This window comes from Chiloscyllium punctatum, unplaced genomic scaffold (genome assembly GCF_047496795.1).
Source record: "Chiloscyllium punctatum isolate Juve2018m unplaced genomic scaffold, sChiPun1.3 scaffold_1120, whole genome shotgun sequence".
Classification (NCBI taxonomy): Eukaryota; Metazoa; Chordata; class Chondrichthyes; order Orectolobiformes; family Hemiscylliidae; genus Chiloscyllium; species Chiloscyllium punctatum.
The window spans coordinates 15001-22142 of NW_027310854.1; positions in this window are offsets into that span (position 1 = coordinate 15001).

A 7142-nucleotide genomic window follows, 5' to 3' on the forward strand; every position below is an offset into this window, starting at 1 on the left:
TTTCGAGTTGGTATAAATCAGTAACCACTGACACTTAGAATATTTTCGGGTTGGTATAAATCAGTAACCACCGACACTTAGAATATTTTCGAGTTGGTATAAATCAGTAACCACCGACACTTAGAATTTTTTCGAGTTGGTATAAATCAGTAACCACTGACACTTAGAATTTTTTCGGGTTGGTATAAATCAGTAACCACCGACACTTAGAATATTTTCGAGTTGGTATAAATCAGTAACCACTGACACTTAGAATTTTTTCGGGTCGGTATAAATCAGTAACCACTGACACTTAGAATTTTTTCGAGTTGGTATAAATCAGTAACCACTGACACTTAGAATATTTTCGGGTTGGTATAAATCAGTAACCACTGACACTTAGAATTTTTTCGACTTGGTATAAATCAGTAACCACTGACACTTAGAATTTTTTCGGGTTGGTATAAATCAGTAACCACTGACACTTAGAATATTTTCGGGTCGGTACAAATCAGTAACCACTGACACTTAGAATATTTTCGGGTTGGTATAAATCAGTAACCACTGACACTTAGAATTTTTTCGAGTTGGTATAAATCAGTAACCACTGACACTTAGAATTTTTTCGGGTTGGTATAAATCAGTAACCACCGACACTTAGAATATTTTCGGGTTGGTATAAATCAGTAACCACCGACACTTAGAATTTTTTCGGCTCAGTAGAAATCAGTAACCAAGCGCATTTTTGAATTGGTTACTGATTTCTCCGTTCGAGTTGCGGCTGCGGTTGGCTTCAAATAGTGGTGGGGGCTTAATTATCGCCGAGGGGAGCATGTCCCGGTGGTGTGGCCGAGGATGGAGTGCCTTTTGAAGGGGGTGTTTCTGAATTTGGACCCTTTTTGAGTTGCATGGCCGGATGGGTGTGGTTTTGAAGGGTGTGTCTGTCTGGAGTGGCACCGGCGTTGGTGTGAGGCTGAGGGTGGGCGTTCGGTTCCTGGTTAGGGATAGGGAAAGGGTGAGACTTAGCTTTAGTGCTCGTGCCCCCGATTTTGGTAATGTTTGACGTCAATTTTCCAAGGAGGCGAATGCAAGGCTTCAGAGGGACTTTGAGTGTTCGGGGGCGGGGTAGCTCAGCCGGATTTGCCCCGGCGGTTCTGCGGACGGTGTTGACTTCGAGGGCGGACCGGCCCCCGTGTTCAGTCCGAATATCGTGCATTGTTAACGGCGGGAAGTGTTCCAAAAGGGAATGGGATTGAATGTGACTGCTGAAGCCGACTTTGAGACCTGTAACGCGGGTAGCTCAGCCGGATTTGACCCGGCGGTTCTGGCGACGGTCTCGCCTTCGAGGGGGGAGCGCCCCGCGTGTTCAGGCCGAATTTTGTGCATTTCCATCGGCGGGAAGAGGTCCAAACGGGAATGGGATTGAATGTGACTGCTGAAGCCGACATTGAGACCTCTAACGCGGGTAGCTCGGCAGGATTTGACCCGGCGGTTCTGCCGAAGGTCTCACCTTCGAGGGGGGAGCGTCCCGCGTGTTCAGGCCGAATATCGTGCATTGTTAACGGCGGGAAGTGTTCCAAAAGGGAATGGGATTGAATGTGACTGCTGAAGCCGACATTGAGACCTCTAACGCGGGTAGCTCGGCCGGATTTGACCCGGCGGTTCTGGCGACGGTCTCGCCTTCGAGGGGGGAGCGTCCCGCGTGTTCAGGCCGAATTTTGTGCATTTCCATCGGCGGGAAGAGGTCCAAACGGGAATGGGATTGAATGTGACTGCTGAAGCCGACATTGAGACCTCTAACGCGGGTAGCTCGGCCGGATTTGACCCGGCGGTTCTGCCGAAGGTCTCACCTTCGAGGGGGGAGCCTCCCGCGTGTTCAGGCCGAATTTTGTGCATTTCCATCGGCGGGAAGAGGTCCAAACGGGAATGGGATTGAATGTGACTGCTGAAGCCGACATTGAGACCTCTAACGCGGGTAGCTCGGCCGGATTTGACCCGGCGGTTCTGCCGAAGGTCTCACCTTCGAGGGGGGAGCGCCCACCGTGTACAGGCCGATTTTCATGCATTTCCAACCGTGGGAAGGGGTCCGAAAGGGGATGGGGGTGAACGTGACTGCTCAACCCGACTTTGAGACCTGTAACGCGGGTAGCTCAGCCGGATTTGACCCGGCGGTTCTGGCGACGGTCTCGCCTTCGAGGGGGGAGCGTCCCGCGTGTTCAGGCCGAATTTTGTGCATTTCCATCGGCGGGAAGAGGTCCAAACGGGAATGGGATTGAATGTGACTGCTGAAGCCGACATTGAGACCTCTAACGCGGGTAGCTCGGCAGGATTTGACCCGGCGGTTCTGCCGAAGGTCTCACCTTCGAGGGGGGAGCGCCCACCGTGTACAGGCCGATTTTCATGCATTTCCAACCGTGGGAAGGGGGCCGAAAGGGGATGGGGGTGAATGTGACTGCTCAACCCGACTTTGAGGCATCTAACCCGGGTAGCTCAGCCGGGTTTGACCCGGCGGTTCTGCCGACGGCCTCGCCTTCGAGGGGGGAGCGTCCCCCGTGTACAGGCCGATTTTCATGCATTTCGAACCGTGGGAAGTGGCCCAAAAGGGGATGGGAGTGAATGTGACTGCTCAACCCGACTTTGGCGCTTCCGAGCCGGGTAGCTCAGCCGGGTTTGACCCGGCGGTTCTGCCGACGGTCTCGTCTTCGAGGCGGGTGCCTCCCCCGTGTACAGGCCGATTTTCATGCATTTCGTACCGTGGGAAGTGGTCCAAAAGGGAATGGGGGTGGACGTGACTGCTCATACCGACATCGAGACTTGTAAGCCGTGTAGCTCGGCCGGGTTTGATCCGGCGGGTCTGCCGACGGTCTCGTCTTCGAGAGGGGGGCCTCCCCCGTGTACAGGCCGATTTTCGTGCATTTCCAACGGTGGGAAGAGGTTCAAAAGGGGATGGGGGTGAATGTGACTGCTCAACCCGACTCTGAGGCTTCTAACCCGGGTAGCCCGGCCGGGTTTGACCCGGCGGTTCTGCCGTCGGTCTCGCCTTCGAGGGCGGAGCCTCCCCCGTGTACAGGCCGATTTTCGTGCATTTCAAACCGTGGGAAGCGGTCCAAAAGGGGATGGGAGTGAATGTGACTGCTCATACCGACCTTGGCGCTTCCGACCCGGGTAGCTCAGCCGGGTTTGACCCGGCGGTTCTGCCGACGGTCTCGTCTTCGAGGCGGGTGCCTCCCCCGTGTACAGGCCGATTTTCATGCATTTCGTACCGTGGGAAGTGGTCCAAAAGGGAATGGGGGTGAATGTGACTGCTCAACCCGACTCTGAGGCTTCTAACCCGGGTAGCTCGGCCGGGTTTGACCCGGCGGTTCTGCCGTCGGTCTCGCCTTCGAGAGGGGCGCCTCCCCCGTGTACAGGCCGATTTTCGTGCATTTCCAACGGTGGGAAGAGGTTCAAAAGGGGATGGGGGTGAATGTGACTGCTCAACCCGACTCTGAGGCTTCTAACCCGGGTAGCCCGGCCGGGTTTGACCCGGCGGTTCTGCCGTCGGTCTCGCCTTCGAGGGCGGAGCCTCCCCCGTGTACAGGCCGATTTTCGTGCATTTCAAACCGTGGGAAGCGGTCCAAAAGGGGATGGGAGTGAATGTGACTGCTCATACCGACCTTGGCGCTTCCGACCCGGGTAGCTCAGCCGGGTTTGACCCGGCGGTTCTGCCGACGGTCTCGCCTTCGAGGGGGGAGCGTCCCCCGTGTTCAGGCCGAATTTTGTGCATTTCGAACCGTGGGAAGTTGCCCAAAAGTCGATGGGAGTGAATGTGACTGCTCAACCCGACTTTGGCGCTTCCGAGCCGGGTAGCTCAGCCGGGTTTGACCCGGCGGTTCTGCCGACGGTCTCGTCTTCGAGGCGGGTGCCTCCCCCGTGTACAGGCCGATTTTCATGCATTTCGTACCGTGGGAAGTGGTCCAAAAGGGAATAGGGGTGGACGTGACTGCTCATACCGACATTGAGACTTGTAAGCCGTGTAGCTCGGCCGGGTTTGATCCGGCGGGTCTGCCGACGGTCTCGTCTTCGAGGCGGGTGCCTCCCCCGTGTACAGGCCGATTTTCGTGCATTTCGAACCGTGGGAAGTGGTCCAAAAGGGGATGGGGGTGGACGTGACTGCTCAACCCGACTTTGAGGCTTCTAACCCGGGTAGCTCGGCCGGGTTTGACCCGTCGATTCTGCCGATGGTCTCGTTTTGGAGGGGGGAGCCTCCCCCGTGTTCAGTCCGATTTTCGTGCATTTCGAACCGTGGGAAGTGGCCCAAAAGGGGATGGGAGTGAATGTGACTGCTCATACCGACTTTGGCGCTTCCGAGCCTGGTAGCTCAGCCGGGTTTGATCCGGCGGTTCTGCCGACGGTCTCGTCTTCGAGGCGGCTCCCTCCCCCGTGTACAGGCCGATTTTCATGCATTTGCAACGGTGGGAAGTTGCCCAAAAGGGGATGGGAGTGAATGTGACTGCTCAACCCGACTTTGGCGCTTCCGAGCCTGGTAGCTCAGCCGGGTTTGAACCGGCGGTTCTGCCGACGGTCTCGTCTTCGAGGCGGCTCCCTCCCCCGTGTACAGGCCGATTTTCGTGCATTTCGAACCGTGGGAAGTGGTCCAAAAGGGAATGGGGGTGGACGTGACTGCTCAACCCGACTCTGAGGCTTCTAACCCGGGTAGCTCGGCCGGGTTTGATCCGGCGGTTCTGCCGACGGTCTCGTCTTCGAGGCCGGTGCCTCCCCCGTGTACAGGCCGATTTTCGTGCATTTCCAACGGTGGGAAGTGGTCCAAAAGGGAATGGGGGTGGACGTGTCTGCTCATACCGACTTTGAGACTTGTAAGCCGGGTAGCTCAGCCGGGTTTGTTCCGGCGGTTCTGCCGACGGTCTCGTCATCGAGGGGGGAGCCTCCCCCGTGTCCAGGCCGATTTTCATGCATTTCCAACCGTGGGAAGTGGTCCAAAAGGGAATGGGGGTGAATGTGACTGCTCATACCGACTTTGAGACTTTTAAGCCGGGTAGCTCAGCCGGGTTTGACCCGGCGGTTCTGCCGACGGTCTCGCCTTCGAGGGGGGAGCGTCCCCCGTGTTCAGGCCGAATTTTGTGCATTTCGAACCGTGGGAAGTTGCCCAAAAGTCGATGGGAGTGAATGTGACTGCTCAACCCGACTTTGAGACTTGTAAGCCGGGTAGCTCAGCCGGGTTTGACCCGGCGGTTCTGCCGACGGTCTCGTCTTCGAGGCGGGTGCCTCCCCCGTGTACAGGCCGATTTTCATGCATTTCGTACCGTGGGAAGCGGTCCAAAAGGGGATGGGAGTGAACGTGACTGCTCATACCGACTTTGGCGCTTCCGAGCCGGGTAGCTCAGCCGGGTTTGACCCGGCGGGTCTGCCGACGGTCTCGCCTTCGAGGGGGGAGCGTCCCCCGTGTTCAGGCCGAATCTTGTGCATTTCGAACCGTGGGAAGTTGCCCAAAAGTCGATGGGAGTGAATGTGACTGCTCAACCCGACTTTGAGACTTGTAAGCCGGGTAGCTCAGCCGGGTTTGACCCGGCGGTTCTGCCGACGGTCTCGTCTTCGAGGCCGGTGCCTCCCCCGTGTACAGGCCGATTTTCGTGCATTTCCAACGGTGGGAAGTGGTCCAAAAGGGAATGGGGGTGGACGTGTCTGCTCATACCGACTTTGAGACTTGTAAGCCGGGTAGCTCAGCCGGGTTTGTTCCGGCGGTTCTGCCGACGGTCTCGTCATCGAGGGGGGAGCCTCCCCCGTGTCCAGGCCGATTTTCATGCATTTCCAACCGTGGGAAGTGGTCCAAAAGGGAATGGGGGTGAATGTGACTGCTCATACCGACTTTGAGACTTTTAAGCCGGGTAGCTCGGCCGGGTTTGACCCGGCGGTTCTGCCGACGGTCTCGTCTTCGAGGCGGGTGCCTCCCCCGTGTACAGGCCGATTTTCGTGCATTTCGAACCGTGGGAAGTGGTCTAAAAGTCGATGGGAGTGAACGTGACTGCTCAACCCGACTTTGAGACTTGTAAGCCGGGTAGCTCAGCCAGGTTTGACCCGGCGGTTCTGCCGACGGTCTCGCCTTCGAGGGCGGACCCTCCCCCGTGTACAGGCCGGTTTTCGTGCATTTCGAACCGTGGGAAGTGATCCAAAAGGGAATGGGGGTGAACGTGACTGCCCAACCCGGCTTTGAGACTTGTAAGCCGGGTAGCTCAGCCGGGTTGGACCCGGCGGTTCTGCCGACGGTCTCGACTTCGAGGCGGGTGCCTCCCCCGTGTACAGGCCGATTTTCATGCATTTGCAACGGTGGGAAGTTGCCCAAAAGTCGATGGGAGTGAATGTGACTGCTCAACCCGACTTCGAGACTTGTAAGCCGGGTAGCTCAGCCGGGTTTGACCCGGCGGTTCTGCCGACGGTCTCGCCTTCGAGGGGGGAGCCTCCCCCGTGTACAGGCCGATTTTCGTGCATTTCCAACGGTGGGAACAGGTTCAAAAGGGGATGGGAGTGATTGTGACTGCTCAACCCGACTCTAGGGCTTCTAACCCGGGTAGCCCGGCCGGGTTTGACCCGGCGGTTCTGCCGACGGTCTCGTCTTCGAGGCGGGTGCCTCCCCCGTATACAGGCCGATTTTCATGCATTTCGAACCGTGGGAAGTGGTCCAAAAGGGAATGGGGGTGGACGTGTCTGCTCATACCGACTTTGAGACTTGTAAGCCGGGTAGCTCAGCCGGGTTTGATCCGGCGGTTCTGCCGACGGTCTCGCCTTCGAGGGGGGAGCCTCCCCCGTGTTCAGTCCGATTTCCATGCATTTCCAACCGTGGGAAGTTGCCCAAAAGGGGATGGGAGTGAATGTGACTGCTCAACCCGACTTTGGCGCTTCCGAGCCGGGTAGCTCAGCCGGGTTTGACCCGGCGGTTCTGCCGACGGTCTCGTCTTCGAGGCGGGTGCCTCCCCCGTATACAGGCCGATTTTCATGCATTTCGAACCGTGGGAAGTGGTCCAAAAGGGAATGGGGGTGGACGTGTCTGCTCATACCGACTTTGAGACTTGTAAGCCGGGTAGCTCAGCCGGGTTTGATCCGGCGGTTCTGCCGACGGTCTCGCCTTCGAGGGGGGAGCCTCCCCCGTGTTCAGTCCGATTTCCATG